At 38.8% G+C, this 18717-nt stretch overlaps 1 long non-coding RNA gene across 2 annotated transcripts in view; it reads left to right on the forward strand.

Moving 5' to 3' along the window:
* LOC146588235 (uncharacterized) overlaps positions 1–18717 on the forward strand; it is a 37011-nt gene that overhangs the window by 748 nt on the left and 17546 nt on the right. The window contains exon 1 of one of the 2 annotated variants that reach the window (XR_014897456.1): positions 3169–3245. The exons of the other annotated variant lie outside the window; for it this stretch is intronic. This is a non-coding gene — a long non-coding RNA (uncharacterized LOC146588235). Of the gene's footprint in view, positions 1–3168; positions 3246–18717 lie in introns of those variants that run through there. 2 annotated transcript variants of the gene reach the window in all.

An 18717-nucleotide genomic window follows, 5' to 3' on the forward strand; every position in this document is an offset into this window, starting at 1 on the left:
ATAAAATTGCAGGGAGGAAGGAGAAAGCAACCTGTTTTTCCTTTTTCTTTCTCTGGACAACCTGCTCTAGCTGACTGCCTGAGCAGGATTTGGTTGAGATGGTCTCCAGAGGTCCCTTCCAATCTCAACTACTCTGTGGCTCTGTGAAAGACTCAGCCATACGATGATGACTAGCCAGCTACCTGCATTTAAGTAGGGAAGAAAGCCACCACTTGAGTTGCAGAGCAGCTGGCCAAGAGCTCGAAASCAAAAATCTGAAACATTTGATCACTAACCAACCTATGTCCAGCAGCGTGGACTGGATGACACATGATGCGGTATCCTTTTTAACAACATAGCACCTCTTGGGATATCACTGAGAACATTGATTTGCTGCTAGTGTCTAATTCCCCTTTTATTTCCTATTTTGCACATGTAGTATGCTTTGAGGATAATATTTTCTTTCTAGGTAAATGTGAATCCTCTTTCTGGACACCTTTCATTACAAAAATAATGAAATGAGAGTAGAAAAATCTAATCTGTAGAAGGCAGTTGCTCGGTAAACATACTCGCAAGATATGTATGTATTTCTCAAAAGTGTTAGTAAGTGAAACATGACTAGTACATCTCAAACTATGACAGTATTGCTGAGGGAAATTTTAGAAAGATAGACTGTAAATAACTTGCAGAAAAATGTATACAGCAGAATCCTCTGTTCTCTGTTTAAAAATCCTAAATACTGTTCTAAAACTCATTCCAGTGAGAAAGCCTCTATATAACCAAGTTGACTAATCTCCTGTTATAGGCTGAAAACACTACCTAAGACCAGGTATAAGCAAGCAGCTGTTTTAGAATTAAGCAAATGCGCATTTGATGTACTTGGTCTTTGCTGGAGTTCTTGGCCCAGCTAGGCTGTCTGTTTTCATCTCTGAACACTAACTCTGCAGCATACATAAAATGCCTTGGGCTCTTCCAAGRTCACACCAAATAAGACAAATCAAGCCATGTCAGCATTTTCATAGGATCATAGAATCAGTAAGGTTGGAAGGGACCTCTGGAGATCATCCAGTCCAAGCCCCCTGCGCAGCACCTAGAGCATGTTAGACAGGGTTGCATCCAGGCGGGCCTTGAAGATCTCCGGAGAAGGAGACTCCACAGCCTCTCTGGGCAACCTGTCCCAGTGCTCTGTCACTCTCACAGKGAAGAAATTCCCCCTCATGGTCAGGCAGAAGTTCCTGTGGTTCATTTTCTGCCCATTGCCTCTTGTCCTGTCACACGGGGCAACTGGAAAGAGTTTGTCCCCRTCCCCTTGACACCCTCCCTTCAGGTACTTGTACACATTGATAAGATCCCCCCTAAGTCTTCCCCAGGCTAATACACCTTCTACAAAAGGCAGGTGTATTTGTGAGACTGTACAGTTGTTTCTGTAAGTATGCTGGCTACAGAAGGTTCAGTTTTCCTAGTAGATTAGTGATTTGTGTAGTAAACAGTTCTAGTGCCTTTCTCCACCTTCAGGATCTGCTGTCCTGCCTCATTTACCTGAGAAGCCAGCTCCCAGATGTGTTCAATAACAATAATTATCCTATTAGATTATGCAGATTAAACATTAAAGTTAAACGTGCAAATAGCTGGCTATGTTTATACCRGGACTGTGCCTGTTTATTAGTAGAAGTCTGAGATTTGTTGAAGGTGTGATAGAGTTCTCATGGGATGAATTATGTTTTCCGGTCATACAAACAGACAAGAGTGTCTATATTCTGTAGATTATACTGAAGTAGATAGGAACTGTGGGATTTTAGCATAAAACAGGGAGAATTTGAATTTGAATTTGGAATATGGACCAAAACAGCAAAGAAAGTATTCTAAGGATATTGAATCCTTTGAAGTCAGAGGGTATTTGTATTCTGGGATATGATTTTTTCCATTATAACCATAGAATCCATCTGTTGAATATGGATATTGATCCTGACTCAGATTATAATTTTTTATCTCACTCAGAATAAAGGAGTAGTCATGATGGCATCCAGATCCTTTACCTTAATGATCAACAGGCAAAAGAAAGTAAAAATCTACCTTACATGAGCAGTTCCATATCTCATGCTTATGGATATGGTGCCTTAGACCCTCCTGAGCACATCCTTTGGAGAATAGGTTTTTCTTTGTGTTTACCTCCTCCAGATGAAACTATGTGGTCTTCTCACTCATCYGTCAACTGCATCTGTCTGCTGCACTATACCTGTTTGCTGTCCATGTTATGTATTTTAATGCCYGAGCCAGCAGTGTTCTGCATATATCACCCCTATTCCAGGAGTCAGTGCTACTGCTAAGGGAAACAGTCAGATGGTAGAAAACTAGCATAACTGATTCCAAGTCAGCTCCTCCTCTGTATGCTCTTTATYCCTCTGTAAGTAAGGATAAAGAGATGAAATTAGCATTTCAGAGTTTCCTTTCATGCATATAGCCTTGCATGAAGGCCTTTTAGTTCCTGGCTAGATCCAGACTGAGAGAGGTAGAAAGTGTTCCATCTGAGCTGGAGCAAATATATGAGATCAGTTTTCCTGAGGTTTTCATTATTTTGGGTGTTGCATCTCAACTGTGATAGCTCCTCTAAGTATGGTTTCAGCAACAAAACTCCTTGTCTGTACTGTTAGGAACTTGTCCAATCTCTGTCACAATTATGCTCCTCTGAGTCTTGGAGCATCCAGATTTTACTGTACCTATCAAAGCTGCTATAGATGAAGTTATAATATGCTATGCATTAACACATKTTTTCCTGGTGTACCCTGAATTTGCTGACATGTTTCCCACAAAGTCACCTTGCATGCCCAGACAATCTAACCCTTATGGTATAGCTTGGCAATTCTAAATGCAGTATCTCTCAGAAAAAGCACAGACTCTCATTTGTAATAACATGATATTCTTATCATCAGGTCAGCAGATTCGATCATCAACTGTGAAGAGATTTACATCCTTTAAATTATAAAAGCAAAGTATTTGCAACATGACAGCATTAGCAAGGCCTCCCAAACTAGTATTTATATGAGCACATAGTGCTTGTTTGTCCCAAAGGGGTGCATATGGGCGAGAAAGTAGCCAAAAGAGTGAAGGAGATTTGCAGCAGATCAGTGGTGACAAATAGTGTTCCAGACAGGAGAAATGATTATGCTTAAATTTCAAACAATTTCAGGACCCCCCGAGCAGGAAGACTGTTGTGCGGTGTACAGTCCTGAACAACTACATCCTTGAGGAGAAGACTTCATCAGCCAGTAAGAGAAAACAGAATCAGAAGACATCCAGGCTTCCACCTCTCTGGATAATTACAGGGGAGATTTCAGCAAAACATTCAGCACAATAACACCTCAGGACATCCACCATTAGTGAGACTCATAATAGCAGTGTGGAAGTGTACTGTCAATGAGCCCTCGTAAGGGAGGGATTATTCTACAGAAGAAGTGTCACATCCAAAATTTCTTGGTTCCAGCAGAGCTTTCCACCAGAAAGAAAGAATTTTCTTGCCTAGAAGCAGGATGGGCAGGCAGAARTCTGCCTCACCCAACCATAGTGACTCTATGACAGCTGCAAAGAGCAGGAGTTTTTGGAAGAAAAGAACTGGTGTGAACAGTAACTGGCAGAGCAAGATACTGGATGTAACAGCCAGGAGTACAGAGATCTTTGTGGCTACCCTACATGGCCTATAAATTCAGCTGTGCAACTCTAGAGGATAGCTATATAGGACAGATCAAATCTGTGGGCTTCTGTGACCCTTAAAAAGAGGGTCCAGTCAGGTGACTGCATCTGTGTAGACAGACCCAGAAGGTGCACCTTCAAATCCTTAACACCAGCAGTGGGCTCTATTACTCAAGTTGACTGCTAAGTGGTGGATCAAGGGCAGGGAAGAGGAGTTGATAAGAGATGCACTGAGGCTGGGAGGCACACTGTGGCTCTTGGGAAAGACTGAGAGCTCTACGGGTCTTGTTTTTCTTGCCCTTTTTATCATTTATGGGAGGAGCACCCTGTTTGCATATTGCTACAGATTGGTAATAGACAATTTTTAATGAGAGCATATAAGAATGACTTCTAGTCTCAATTGTGGCCTGAGAATTACTGGGTGGAAAAGGCTACTGGCCCTTGGTTTACTAGAGACTCATGCTGGTGATACAAAAACCCTCTTTATTCACTACGTGCTCTTAAGGGTCTTACAATAACCTGACAAATAACCTGACAAAGGGCCAAAACAGAACTTGACAAGGCTGTGATTTCTGAAGGGCCTTCCTCAGGAAGAGCATCTCTGGATGCATTTTCTCTAAATGGTCTTTGAGGAGGTACACAAAAATGTAATATAAAAATCGGTGTACTGGGTCAGACCAAAAGACTCACCTAGCTAAGTGTACTGATAATGATAACATAGCTGAACCATTCTTAGAGTAAAAATACAATAAAAAGAAAGTGCCTTGTTAGATTATGTCCTATTAGTTCAGAAGTGTCCGAAGATATTTCTCCCTCCTAGAGATTTCAAAGTTTTTCTGAACATTGAAATGACAGATCAGAACCAGCTGATAAAAATCAGTGGAACTCACTGAAACACCTTAATCTCMATTTGTTTAATTCTCAATTTAATGAAGAGAAAGATTGTAGCCTTTTTATTTTCAGTGATATCTTTGAAGATGAAAACATATCATTGAGACKGAGTAACTGTGATTGGCTTTCTCAAAAAATTGGGAACTGTTCACCGTCCCTCCCCTAGACCTGAGATCTGTAATGAAAGGGTCATTGGAGTTCATGTGTCCTCAGGGGACCTATACCAGTTGCACAGTACAGTGCTGTACTATACACTAGGCTGCCACTGAGAGCACAGTAACCACTAGAAAGTCTCTCAAACCAATTGGCTGCTGCTGAACTAGCTGAAGTGTAACCTTAGCAACAAAGATGAGCAAGTCAGTAGCAGTAATGTGAGATTACTGAGATTAACAACAAAGGGCTCCMTCAGTCTAATTCTGTGTTTAAAAGACTCTTCCAATCCCTTGGTCAGTTCACTCAAGCCATCTTCCACATGGGGAAAACTTAAACAGGGTAATTTTAATGTTTACTATGGACAATTGCTAAAACAGCAAGGGTGGATTTGCCAAGGGAGTTAAAGCTTTGTATTTTCCCTGGCAGCACTGGCTAGTTTGGCATGAGCTAGACATCTCTTGGCAGTAGAATGGCTATGTAACTGCATGTCTTTCCTCATCTCTTCCATCACCAGGTGCCATTGCAAGTGAAGCCAGGCCTTGTAATTTATAGTTTCTGTTTAGGTTACATGCAAAAGTCTCTAGAGGACTTAAGTGTCCAGGTGTGAAAGTCCCTAATTCATTGGTACTTGCAAAGTTTTCCTCAGTTCTGCCAGTTTAGCACAGAATCCAAAAGCAGAGAATAAGCTCAGACACTTCAAGAGGAGGCTGGTCTAAAGGTCTTTTGTTGCAAAGAATAATCTTGCAGCTCCGTTTCTAGACTGTGAGGCTGACCCATATGTTTTCCTGGCAGTGAGTCAGGAGTTATGATTCACAGAGAAACAAGAATGATCACTAAGGTTATTAGTCCCTACTAGCAGAAGTGACACACACACACACACACACACACACACACACACACACACACTCACACACTCATCCTTTTTCTCTTCTTCATGCAGTAATAATATTTGCAAAGTTTGTAAGAGTGATAGTCGTCATGTGCGTCAGATTGAAGGAAGTTCCTTTTCTGTGTGGCGTCCTTAAGTACAGTGAGCACATGTGTATGATTTCATGCTCAGCAAATAATAGCAAGGAATGAAAATGCTACAAAAGTCCCCGAATTCTAGGCAGGACTTCTCTGGAGACCACGCTGTAACGTAAATGATCCTGCTGTGGCTGGCCACTCCTTTCCTGAAGAATCTGGCCTATTTTTATGAAGCGACTGCGTAACAGCATTTCTCTCACCACTCCTACAGCAGCCTGAGTTGGGCACTCCCATCTGCTGTTCTTCTCAATGCCTGCTCAGTGAGTTTCTGCGAACAGTAAAGGGGATTTAAGAATATAAGCCCATTAGCTCTGAGCAATTAAAATACACTGTTTATAGTCAACATAGTTTCAAAAACTGGATTGCATATAGTGCTGGGGTTATAACATGCAGGAGTCAGCTCTTTGGGGAAGAACAAGAAAAACTGTTTTTCAGCCACTCAAAATGCTTAGGTCATATTTGAGTATAACTGAGTATTTTTCAGAGAAAAAGAAGATCTATTTTGAAGATCATTAAATGAGCCTAGCATAATGATCATGAGTAGATTCCAGATGTTGTGCTGCAAGGATTTTGATTGCTGAAGATAAGTTAAGACTTAATGGCATGCTTTCAAATGTTATCTTACTAAAAATCACACATCACACTTTGCAGTACTCTTAAAAATGATAGCTTGTCTTTCAGTATTGTGTCAGAAACCTTTAAATCGAGGACAGCTTGAACTAAATATTTTTTAAATGTCTCTAAAGCAACTACTAAATAAATAATAGCATAAACAACACAATTTAATTACTAATACAAATAATAATGTCACGTAAGTAAGAATGATAGGGAGGTACACTTCTATTTTTGATTAGCAGATGTTTTACAAGACATTCATTACATTTTAAATAAGAATACATCTTTGAGATTTTAAGTGCAACTACTGTACATCAACAATGGAAAGAGTGAGACAACAGTTTTTAAAGGGCAAAGAAAAACCAACAAAGCTTGGACGTTGGAGTTTTCCCACAGTTGCTAAACATGTTGATAAAAGGGCAGGGACATGTGCTTTGTGAACATATTGAAAGAATTGGTGCTGTGAGTTGTTCTTTGTTAATGGCAAGTATATTTGTATCCAGTGCAGCAAAATGTTTAAAATATTTGCCCCTAAGATCAGAAAGCAGTGAAAAAATAAAAAATACTGGACAGATCAGGTTCATATGCAGTATTTTCCCTTGGTTTTAAAGAAATAAAAAGTAGTCATGTATTTTTAAACTTTACTGTTCCCACACTTCTCTTATTTCCACACTGTTTCACTCATTTTTCAAATGCTACTTTAGGATGTCCACAAGAAAACCAGTGTTGGTGGGAGAGCTAAAGGTGCTTTTTATGAATACAGTAAACTTACTAAAGGAGAAAAAGTAGGCATGCGTCTGTCTGCAGTGCTTTTCTGCTTTAGCAAAATCTGTATTTCCCACAAGCAAGGCAAATCAGATTCCTTCTCAGAAAGCAGTTGTTCTGAAAGAAGTTTTTTTTTTTTTAAGTAGAGTGTTCATGAAATGATCATTTCAAGGGAAGAAAGTTAGGAAAGGAGCTACTTTATATTTAAGAAAGAACATTATTTAGCCCATACTAGTTACTTTCAGTACTTACCATAGATAATGTTAAGGGGGGAAGGGAGCGGAAGGGATAACTCTTTCCCTACTTTGGGACCGTCTTCTCCATAATCCCGTCTGAAGGGATAACATACCTCATCTAGCCTTTGGTTGCATGTGCCTGTAGGATTAGCTGTTAGAATGGACTGAGTAGATTAAATAACCACTGTCATCAGCATCTGCCCCTTTGCACAACAATGTGTGAAGCAATCTCGATAAATCAGAGAAGCTGGTGGGCAAAGGACTGAGACATAGTATTAAGCTAGTGGTTGCCAAATAAGCCAAACAACAGTGTCTGTAACAGTCATTGTAACAAACGCACTGAGGAATGTGAATTCAAATGGGTGCAGACCAAGTTGTACTAGGTCAGGTTGAAGACAATTTGTCACCACTGACAGTAGTATTTGCCTAGGCAAGAATTTAAGAACAGGACAAGCATGATACTTTCCCAGAATGTTATTACAGCCCTCAGAAATTCTTGACCTGGAATTTTYTGAGCTCATGTTGGTGGTGTCTTTGTAATAACTATATTGTCTTCATTCATGGAAGAGAGTTTTGTTTTTATACACTTTGAACCCATAATAACGTATACCATCCAGATATATCATCTATACCATCTCTTGTGGCAAAGACTTCCACAGCRTAATTATATACACATTCCTCTTCTAGGTTTTTACTGTCCACCTGCTACTTAATTTGATTTCTCTTCTCAGATTAGAAGAAACAGTGAGCAATTGTCTATTTGCATTCTCTACACATGATTCTATAGATCTCCATCATATCCTCTCGTAGTTATCTTTTTCTGAGACAGAGGAATCCTGATTATTTAATCATTCCTCATATGGAAGACATTACAATTTTAATCACCCTAGTTTCCCTTCACTGTASAGTCTCTCTCCTATAGTATCCWTTYTCAGACAAGAAGACTAGAATTTTACAAAGTACACAAAATATGAGTGCCCCCAGGGCTTACAGTGGTGTTTTCTGTTTTATTTTATGATTGTTCTCTAATATTTTCTAACATTCTATTTGTTCTATTGACCACCACTTAGCCATGAGCTAATATTTTTAAAAAACTAGCTATTATGTCTGTATCTACTTCCTTTMATTACCTATTTATTCTTGTCTTTTGATTCCCATGTTTTAACTAGTATTTATACATTTGAATCCCTACCCCCTTGTTCATTCGGGAGTGGTAATAGCCAGTTCAGAGCTCTTCACTGTGAATGTACTTTTAGGAGTTTTTTTCCACAGAATCACAGAATGATTGAGGTTGRAGGGCACCTTTGGAGATCATCTAATCCAATCCTGTCCTGCTCAAAACAGAGTCAACTACAGCAAGCTGCCCAGGATTTTGTCTGGTTGGGTTTTGACTATCTCCAAGGGTGGAGACTTCACAGCCACTTTGGGCAACCTGTTCCAATGCTCAATAACCCTTACAGTAAAAAAGAATTTACTTTTGTTTAAATGGTATTTCCTATTGAATTTGTGCCTMTTTCCTCTTGGCCTTTCGCTGCACACCACTGAGAAGAGTATGGCCTTCTTTACTCCTTCCCATCAGGTATTTATACACATTAATAAGATCCCAGAGCCTTCTATTCTCTATGCTAAGCAATCCTARCTCAATCAGCCTCTCCTTATGTGGCACTTTTTCACTCATATGAATTACTTTACAATTATATACACTGAATTTTATCTTCCATTTTATCTCTCAGTGTCTCAGTACTACAACCTCCTTCTGTAACTCTTCTCAGTCCTCATCTTCACTGTTCTGAATAATTCTGTATCAGCAGCAATTTTTTTTACCTCCTGGTTTCCTCATTGTTCATAAAAGTACATGGTACATCAGAGGCCTCGGCACACAGCTTCCTTTCAGATGCTGCTCATGACTCTCCACCATTCCACTTCTACTTTTGTCCTTTGCTTTCTATCTTTTAACTGACTACCCGTGTGTAAGATCTTCCCTCTTTTTCCATGACAGCTTAGCTTCTTTACAGTTTTTGGTGATATCTCTTGTTGAATTTCTGTTGAATTCAAAATAGAATACATAAGCTGGATGTGTCATTGGCTTCTCAAAGAGCTCTGATTTGTTTGTGAAGAATCAACTTTACACAAGCCATATTTATCCGTGTGTCATAGTTCCTGTTTGCTAGCAGCTATAAAACCAGTTTGCCCGCTATGAATATCAAATTTATTTATTGGTAGTTCCCCAGATCCTCTCTTAGAGTCTGCCAAAACCTGGCATCATATGGTATGATGGCATTTTAAATGAGATGTTATATACTACAGCTGATTGCTCACTTGTACTCATTAAGTCTTTCATATGGGATTAGTTTGGAATGCTTGTGTGAATGCTATATASTACTGAAGAGATGTTACTTTGTTGACTTGCTTCACAACCTTTTCTACTAACATTTCATTCTGAGCCTCTGTTTTAATCCTAAAAGAAGTGTTCCAGCATGAGAACATGACTCAGCTTCTATAGAATGAGTCAGAGTAAAAAATTCTTTTTTTTTTTTTTTTTGGGGGGGGGGTGTAGAGTGCAATACTATACCTTTCCTGAGCTTCTTGACTGACCCTATGGATTCTTTGATAGGTTTCTTTCTCCTGGTATGTTTGAAAATGGATTTTTTGTTAGCTTTTATGTTTTCTGTTAATTATTCCTTAATTTTTCCATGCTCTGCATTATTATACTTTTGCAATACTTGCTATAGTTTATATTCTTTTTCTGTTTTCCTCATTTTAATGAGTCAGAATATTTTTTAAGGATGCCTTCTTAATTCTAAAAACTCCTCTTTCTTGTTGTTTATGCATATTGGTCTTTTGGATCTTTCCAAACCTACTAATAGGTGGTTTACACMGAACCGTAAGTATGATGTCTTCAAATACTCTGCATTTTTCCTACATTTTACCCTTTTAATGACTCTTAGTCTTCATTTTTAAGTTTTACTCTTTTTTTTTTCTTTTTGGCACCAAATTTTCTTGCTTTTGTTACTTCTGCAAGGTTGTTGAATAAAATTGTTACATTAAGGCTCTTTCATAGTTATATTTTGAACCAGACTCTCTCTGTCACTCTGGACAGAATCAAGAGTTGTTTTTAACTTTTGTGCTGAATTAGCTGTTCAGTGGAGTTATTCATGACATCCAAACCTTCATTCCTAGYGCCATGCCTGGACATGATGTTTTGTGTAACCTACTTTGTAGGTATCTGAAGTTTTGCATTRTTGTCCAGGTTTCCTGTCCTCTCAGCCTCTCAGTGAGGCTGAGAGGACGGGAGACATCCTGTCTCCTGTCAGGAGACAGGAAACTCACCATGACTGACCGGCTCATCACGGCACTGTCGCTGTGATCACCTTGCTCAGGCAGTCAGTTACACAATCCMAATTTTGCATTTTCATTGTTTTTATGTTAAGTAATCAGTTTCAACTCAATAAACCCTCTGTATTGTAGTCATAATAAACATATGGCTCAAAGGTTGYCCCAAAGCACAAGCCAGCTGATAAGTGAGGAACTAACAAACCTACTGAGAGAATCCATGTAACGGTTTCTTTACTGGAACATGAATGTGACCAATGGAGGCATTGAAAAGGGACATTTGGCACTGGCTGGGCCATCTGTCTGTGGCAATACATCCAGCAGGCTGAGTACATGACTGCAGCATCCCCAAGGTTTTGGCATCCTTGGGAGTGCATGGATGTTATGAAARAAATATAGCTCAGAAAGATGTGTCTTTCCTTCAGGAGCATAGCTGATTTTATCCACCAACRTACTCAGCAAAGGTCCCTTGTTTCTGTGTCCAGCAGAGGCCTTATGCCAAGACTGGCGTAACTGTGCTGCCTTTATTCAACTTTCTCTGAAGCACTTTCCTCGCTAGGTGGCCATGGCAGCATAATAACAAACATTGTGCATCATTAGATCTTTTCTTGTAAAAATTGCAGTACATTAGGATCTTAGAAAGTTTTGCAGCAGTACGGTTGAGTAACTSTTGCTCTTTCATCACTTTTCTCTTGTATTTAGAGTATGGTATTATTAAGAAACTTTCASTTGAGGAATACTGATGAGCTGTTGCAGCTCCGTTTTAATGTCTAGATAGTCAGCATTTCTCACTAGCAAGTCTCTCATAAATAATTACAATGATGTTATAATATATTTATATAATCACTTTCTTCTGAAAGCGACCAGTAAACTTCACTGGAAGCTGTTGAACAACTGTTGAAGCTGTTGAACAACTGTGCAGCTAGTTGAGGTAGAACTCAGAACTATGAAACCTTCAGAACAATTCAGAAGAGAAATCAAAGAAAAATGCCATCTCCATTTGAAACCAAAGCCAAAATGTAGATAGACACAGTCAGAGGGTACTGATGCTAATAATACTTTCATACTGTTGCAAAAATTGGAACATTCCTAATGTTCATTTGATACAACGGTGCCAGTAAATGAGCAAGCCTCTTTAATACCAAGCTGAGGTACTGATTTCCCATTATTACTATATTTCCACTGCACAAATACCTAGAGACCTTCATTAGAACTGAGTCCAGCTATATTCAGKTCTACAAAATCACAGGACTTATGAACTAGTTGAAAGTGAAAATTAGTCCTATTTATACAGGCAAAATTTCCCCCCATAATAGATTGAGTTTTTCATGATGATATCTTTCTCCAAATAGTGATCAGAACTTTATGTCCTGTATGGCAACATCAAGCATAATCTACTATCGTCTTCTCATGACAACAGGTAAGCCAAACCACTTGCAAACAAACCAAAATATTTTCTTCTGGATCAGGAGTTTGAATTAGATGACTGAATTTTCCTGGCATGAGAGGATTATTCCTTGTCTTTGACCTAATCCTCCTCTGTTATACAATATATATAGTTACACATAGTTTTTTTGTTTCCCATGGGTTTGAACAGATTACTTTTCCACTGGGTTTCCTGCATCACTGTAATATTTCCCCTGGATTCTCTGGTTTCGTCTGCTCGACTCTCTGTTTATAGTGCATCCGGTGACCTGAATGAAGTTACAGTTTATAAATTTATCATTTAGTCTTTGGATATACTTCACTAGAGTCCCTAAGGTCTTGTATTCTGTCTTTAAGATCTTTTGTTCCATCATGTGCCATCCACTGTGTCAATGTATTTTTTCCCAGAAGTGTTTCAATTACATATTGATATTTAGTATTTGCTARGGACTTTAAAGTCTTTGGTTTCCATTTGTCATTTGAGCTTTCATCTGAGCTTTCCACTTCAARTCCTAAAGACACACTGAACTTTGGAAGCACTTTTGCAGATCTTCTTGCATATATTTGATCCTTTGATCTTATGTAACTTCTGCATTCATAATTGTTTTAACAAGATAATCCAGGTTTAAATCATCTCCACTATAATTTGAGCTGTTGAGGCACAGTATGTTCACCTCTGTTAGAGACTATAGATTCCAAAGTACTGATATGCATCATTTCCTGTTTTCTTTGACCTTTTAATAACCTGTGCACCTTTCTCAGACAAAATATTTTTTTTAAGACACTATGCCTACACTGGATCTTGACTAATATTTAACAATGTTGAATATCTACTGCTGTTGCATTCCAGCAAATGCATTATCTGGCATTTCTATGGGCATTCAAGAATTCAGGCTTATGTGGGCTTTTGAGTTGGTTTACTTAGAGGATTTTTAATGAATTTCAGGTCACGTGTTATTCAGTTATTTGCAAATTGTTAATATAGTGGTGCTTCTTCATCTTTGTTAATATAAAAATTGTGATCACTTCACATTTTGAAATTTATCCAGTTTTGAAATTAATTTCTTCTTGACTGAAATGCCAGCAAGACAAGGTTTTTGCAAAAATTTTTAATTTTTCAGATCATTTCTGAAATACTTTCTGTGTTTTACACTGTGTTCTTTTGTTTCTGTCTCTTTACTTTTTTCATTTATTTTCAAATGCGGTTCCTTGGTGCATCACCTTATGTTGCTTAGTTTTAAGACCCAGTCAACAAGCAATTACAAACATACATACTTTTAGTAAGCTTTTTATTTAATCTGATTCAGTGTCTGAATGAAGGATGTGCAATGCTAAACACAGAGAAGTGTCTTCACATATTTACTATATTTTTCTATTTAGGAYGTACTCATGGACTTGTACAGGCAGAATTGGCCTTTAGCTTCTCTTTATTTTCAAAAATAGCAACTATTTTATTACTGGTAACCAACAGTTACTGTTTAGGGCTATTTTAGGACACTGCAGTATTTCCCTATACTGCTTCTAAGAGGGAGGTGGCAATTACAGAAAATGTTGGCTTCTTAATAGAAAGGAATACTGATGTAGAGATGTGGGAAAGAATTGTGGTAGAGGTCTTCTCCGAGAAGTCTTGGCAGAGCTCACCTAGTTGAAGGGATCTGGGAAACAGTGSAAGCTGTGGCCTGAAGTCAGGATGCAAGGGTAACTGTGGAGAATAATTTGTGGATAGGAGATAATACAGAGGAAGCTAAATCAAGAAACCAGRAGAGGCTTTTATACCAGATATATAGGTCTGAATGGGTCAGAAAATCCCTGTGCCTGGAAATCTGGGCAATGACCTAATTTCTACTTGAATAAGCAAGCACRGGTTATAAAATTGTAAATTTTATTAGATAAATGTACAGGTCAACAATTCTTAAAATTGCTGAGAGGCTCTTAATATATTACTCTTTCTGTTTATCAGTTTAAAATAAATCCTCTCTTCATGCATTTGGTTACAGGATGTTTCATGAGATACAAAGTCTCGTATAAACAATAGTTGTACTGCTCTGGCTAAGCTAAGTATACACAAGAAATGCCCTGTTACCAGCRACTAGATCGCACCACAGGAATCTGGTGGCCTGAGTTCAATTTTGGTAAAGCTTGCTGGATGACCTATAGAAGTAACATTATTAGTTTATTACGTTCTTCTTTTCTTCATCTGTAAATTGGGCACAAGAAGACAAGCTCCTTTATAGARTATTTTCAGTGACAGAAAGCATCATGAAAATGAGAGACATTGTTGTAGACCCATTCCTTAAGGTAGTGATAGTTTGAGACTTCAACTTGATATAGCTGGATTATATCTTACAAAAACTACAAAAAGAATGAAAGTTGATATTAGGCAACTTCCTTCAGGTGTTTAGACACCCTAAATTTTCTCTTTGTGGGATATAATGGGAGATGGCTGCCAGCTGACAACTAAAGGAAGGCTTTTCCCATATTACATATATATGTAATACCAGCTAATTCTTCATAACTTCCTTTTAATCTGAAATTGCCTTTTGTGCTAAGATCATATTYTTGTCAAACTCCATCAGTTCGTCCCTATTCCTCGGTATAAGCTGAAGACAAGGTTCTGCTGTGCTGCCAGCAGCCACTGAAGAACAGCAGACGGTTTTATATTATCTCTATGTTATCTCCGTGCTGTGGAAGCAGACAGCGCAGGGGCATGTCACTCTAGCTGACTTTATTTCTTTTAGGGAGGACAGTAAAGGCCAAATTTGCCAGTCGTTCCCTTACCAACCCAGCAGAGTTGCGACAGATGCATGAGCTRATAGAGCCTTGGACTGCAGTAGCAACATTCTTTCCTCCACGGTTCCCATGGAAAAGCCCTTCTACCAGTCTGAGTAATCAGTCTGTRTGCAGATCCCAGGATTTATCCCTTCAAGGAATAAAATCAGAGGATTTTTACTTCCTGCCATGAAAATGTACAAAGTTAAGATTTGTGGCTACTAGTAAAAATGTCCTATCAATCCAATTTGTTTGGATTGACAGAACAAGCTTCATCCCCTTGTACAATTCAWTTTTTCATATTTTCCATGAAAGGAACAGATAAAATTTATATGTTACAGGGAACTACAGGCATTAAAGGGTTATAGARTCTTAAGTAAAAAGCTAAAGTGTGATTTAATTACTAACTTGCGTATATAAAGAGATTGAATAGGTCTAGAAAACAGTTGTGACTGTGACTGTCTATATTTTAAGAAGCATATCATGTTATCATTCCCTCTCTCACCTCCCAAAATGAGAGCCTCTTCACTAACACTTTACTCCCAAATAGCCCTGTTCCAGTAGAAAAATGTACTTGCTAATACAACAAATGGGTTACATGATTCAGCCACTATGAAATGAAGAAGAGTTTGTGCAGCTTCTAAAATCTTGTTTTGACTAAGGGGAGCTAAGGGGTGGCTTTATTAGCTGCCCAAATATTCTGAATGTCTCTATCGTGCACAGCACAGGCATTCAGGGAGCACTTCACAAGCAGCAGAAGCTCTGCTGAGACCATACTGCTGCCAAATGCAGGGCCCTTACCCTGCATYTCATGCTCCACTGCCTCCTGAGCCTGTGAGGTGGGCAAGCTCTAGTTGCTGATTGACAACTATCCTTGCAAAAAGAAAGTTTCTGTCAGACCAACAGCTTGATTTGAGTCCTCCATGGCTGCACTATGAGTAGAACTGGGACAAGTTCAGTCATGGAAGCGCACACCAAAGAAGGGGGACTCCCAGTTTTAGTGGGACCACAGCGTTAGGTCRCCTTAAGCCATTCATACAGTCCACACTGCATGTGTGATTTAAATGATCACAGGTTATGCAGACAACAGGAAATTGGTATTCTTTATGTCTATACCTTTATTTCCGCAGCAGTCTACTGGTTGAATAGCTTGGGCTTCTCTGTCTTAATTATCTCAAAGAGACAGATAAAAAAGGGCCACCTCCACTAATTTTCTTCCATTTTTTATTTTAGCTTTATTCTGGGAAAATTTGTGCAAATATTAATATGATCAGATAAATTCCACCAGCCTCTATCTTGATTCGTAAATAGAATCCGTAACTCAGAATCTGTGTCTTGTAACAAAGAGTATATCCATCTGCTTGGAGCACCACTATTTGAGATTCTGCAGACAAGTGATAATAACAGCCTTATGTAATGGGAGAGATTAATTCAATCATACAAAGGTAATTTCAGCTAAAAATTCCACCCACGAAAGCTGTAGAAACAGGATATAGAATTGCAAACATTGCATCATCAGAATTGTATTGCTTAATCATACTCTTGGGTAAATGAAACAGTAACCAGCAGCTTTGAGCAGCAGACGACATCTTTTCTAGACATCACATGCACTACTGGGATCATTGCAGTGTCATGGGAGTTCACAGCAAGCAGATTGTATTTCCATTGGTGATACAATCTTTGATTGTTCTTAAATTCAAGTGTATATACCACTCCAAGCTTTTGTCTTATTTAATTCTTCTGGAGTGATGATGTGGAGACTGATACAAGTGAAAACAGGATTATTTAACTGAAGAAAGAAAAGTTTTAAATGAAATTGTTCAAAGACTGTTAAAATCTAACCACTTTCTAAGAACACAGATATTCCTCACACTATGTACTAGCTGATTAACTATTACTTTATTCATAGATGTCAGAAGAATTTTGTATCAGCTATTTAAACATTTCAAGTTTAGCAGTGATCCAAAATTCAAAAAGTTCAAGCAAATAAGCTCCCCTAAAAAAACCCACTGATTATTTGATGTGTCAGCAGATCTCCAAAAAAGAATTTAAATAGAGTTTGCTTGTATTTTTGAACTCTTAAGGGATGAGATGAGGACTGAATAACAAGCAAAATAAAAATTATCATATCTTGGTACTGTAATGTTATATTTATTGTTGCTACAGCTTTTGGACTTTACACTTTCTTTGCAAAGCAGGCCCAACGTGCATATTGATCCTACCACAGAATGTACCTTTGATCAGACTGGATAGATTATCATAGTGCATGTCTGAATGAAGGATCATTTCCTGAGATGTGATGTAAATCTGTATCTAAATTCTGCAGTAATTCTAAATAAGCAATCAGTGACTGGATGGACTTTTCCTATAGTTCCTATAGTTTCACTGCAGCTGAAATACAACACAAAATATTTCATTAAAAATATGGGATTTTTTCCTTCTAATTCTGTAAAATATTTACTTTTTCCTTTTAGTGTTGGTGRCTTATCAAAAGTTTCATAATGTGTTTTTTTCTACCCTGTATTATAAAAGTCTCAGTTCCTAATCCTAGCTCTCAGTAAACCTTTCACTGTATAAACAATATCATCTTTAAACTTTTTYTCTCTGCCTCATATCTTTGCATTTCTGAAATCCTGCTGCTTGGCACATCACCTTTCATCACAGCAAATAGTATATGTGAGTGGGTGAAGTAACCTGACCATGTACTGTCTGTGTCTTCAGCATTCAGTCTACTTAAAAACAGARTATTATAGGTTCATAAATTGTTTCCTATGCACTGGACTGATCTGTTTGAAGACTGCCCATTGGGATTGTTTTACAATTGCTGTCTGAAAATTTCTTTCCTGTTCGCTTCCTCCGCAGCCCTGCCATGAGCCCCATCTTCTGACAAGTGTCCTTCCAGCTGAGAAACAACAGAGAGTTTTTCTCCTTTTGCTCACTACTTTGTTCTGAGCACAGAARAGTGAAGGAGGCTGCTGGGGGGGGAATAGGAGGCCTTTCTTCTCCTAGGGTTCGTGTCCTGGCCCTGCAGGGCTCCAGTGACTGGCATCCTGGAGAGATCAATGGCTCTGCTGTGCAGCACAACACACTGGTGCGAATACAGAGACGTAGCTATGTGAGACTGTATAATTTAGCCCATCTTCTGTCCCTTTCTCTGCCTGTAAATCGAGCTAGACTACTGCAGACTCAGCAACCAGTAGTGTTAATAACAAATAACCTCTGAACTCACCTCGCAGGACTGGGCCTGATTTTACACTGGCAAAAGCTCAAAGTCATTTTACAGAAGCTACAGAGTGTGATCAGGGTGAAACGGAGTGACAGCAGAATCAGCTCCGCTGAGCCACCGGCCTCTCTGCTCAGACTCGGGGAGCGTGAAGGTTACAGTTACCTGTGCTACGCTGTGGCTTACCCCACAACCTCTTACAGCTGAGTTCAGATCGCTAGTTGTCCCCTACTGCAATATCAGCCTATGTTTCCACAGATCAACATTTGTCTTTATAGTAAATATTCAGTACTATGGGCAAAAATTCCACAAGTCCTTTATCCATGTGCTAGACCCTCTGCCTTATGGAAATTCATGATAAATTATGAAGTTACTAGCAGAAACCATCCAGAATCAATGGAAATGATAGGTCAAACTCACAATTTCCTTTGCTCCCAGAAATCTCTGTTCTCCAAACTTCATGCCACAGCCTGAAAGGGAGAGTGCTCACAGCATATATGCTTGGTACAGGCTGTAAAGCAAGTGTCGTGAATGGAGAAAGACGTTGTCAGAGCGTGTTTTCCAGCAAAGCTGTTTGTCTCCTCGTGATTTCAAGAACGTATCTCCCTTTGATTT

This window comes from Rhea americana, unplaced genomic scaffold, assembly GCF_003343005.1.
Source record: "Rhea americana isolate MKP2758 unplaced genomic scaffold, rheAme1 scaffold_53, whole genome shotgun sequence".
In the NCBI taxonomy this organism is placed as follows: Eukaryota; Metazoa; Chordata; class Aves; order Rheiformes; family Rheidae; genus Rhea; species Rhea americana.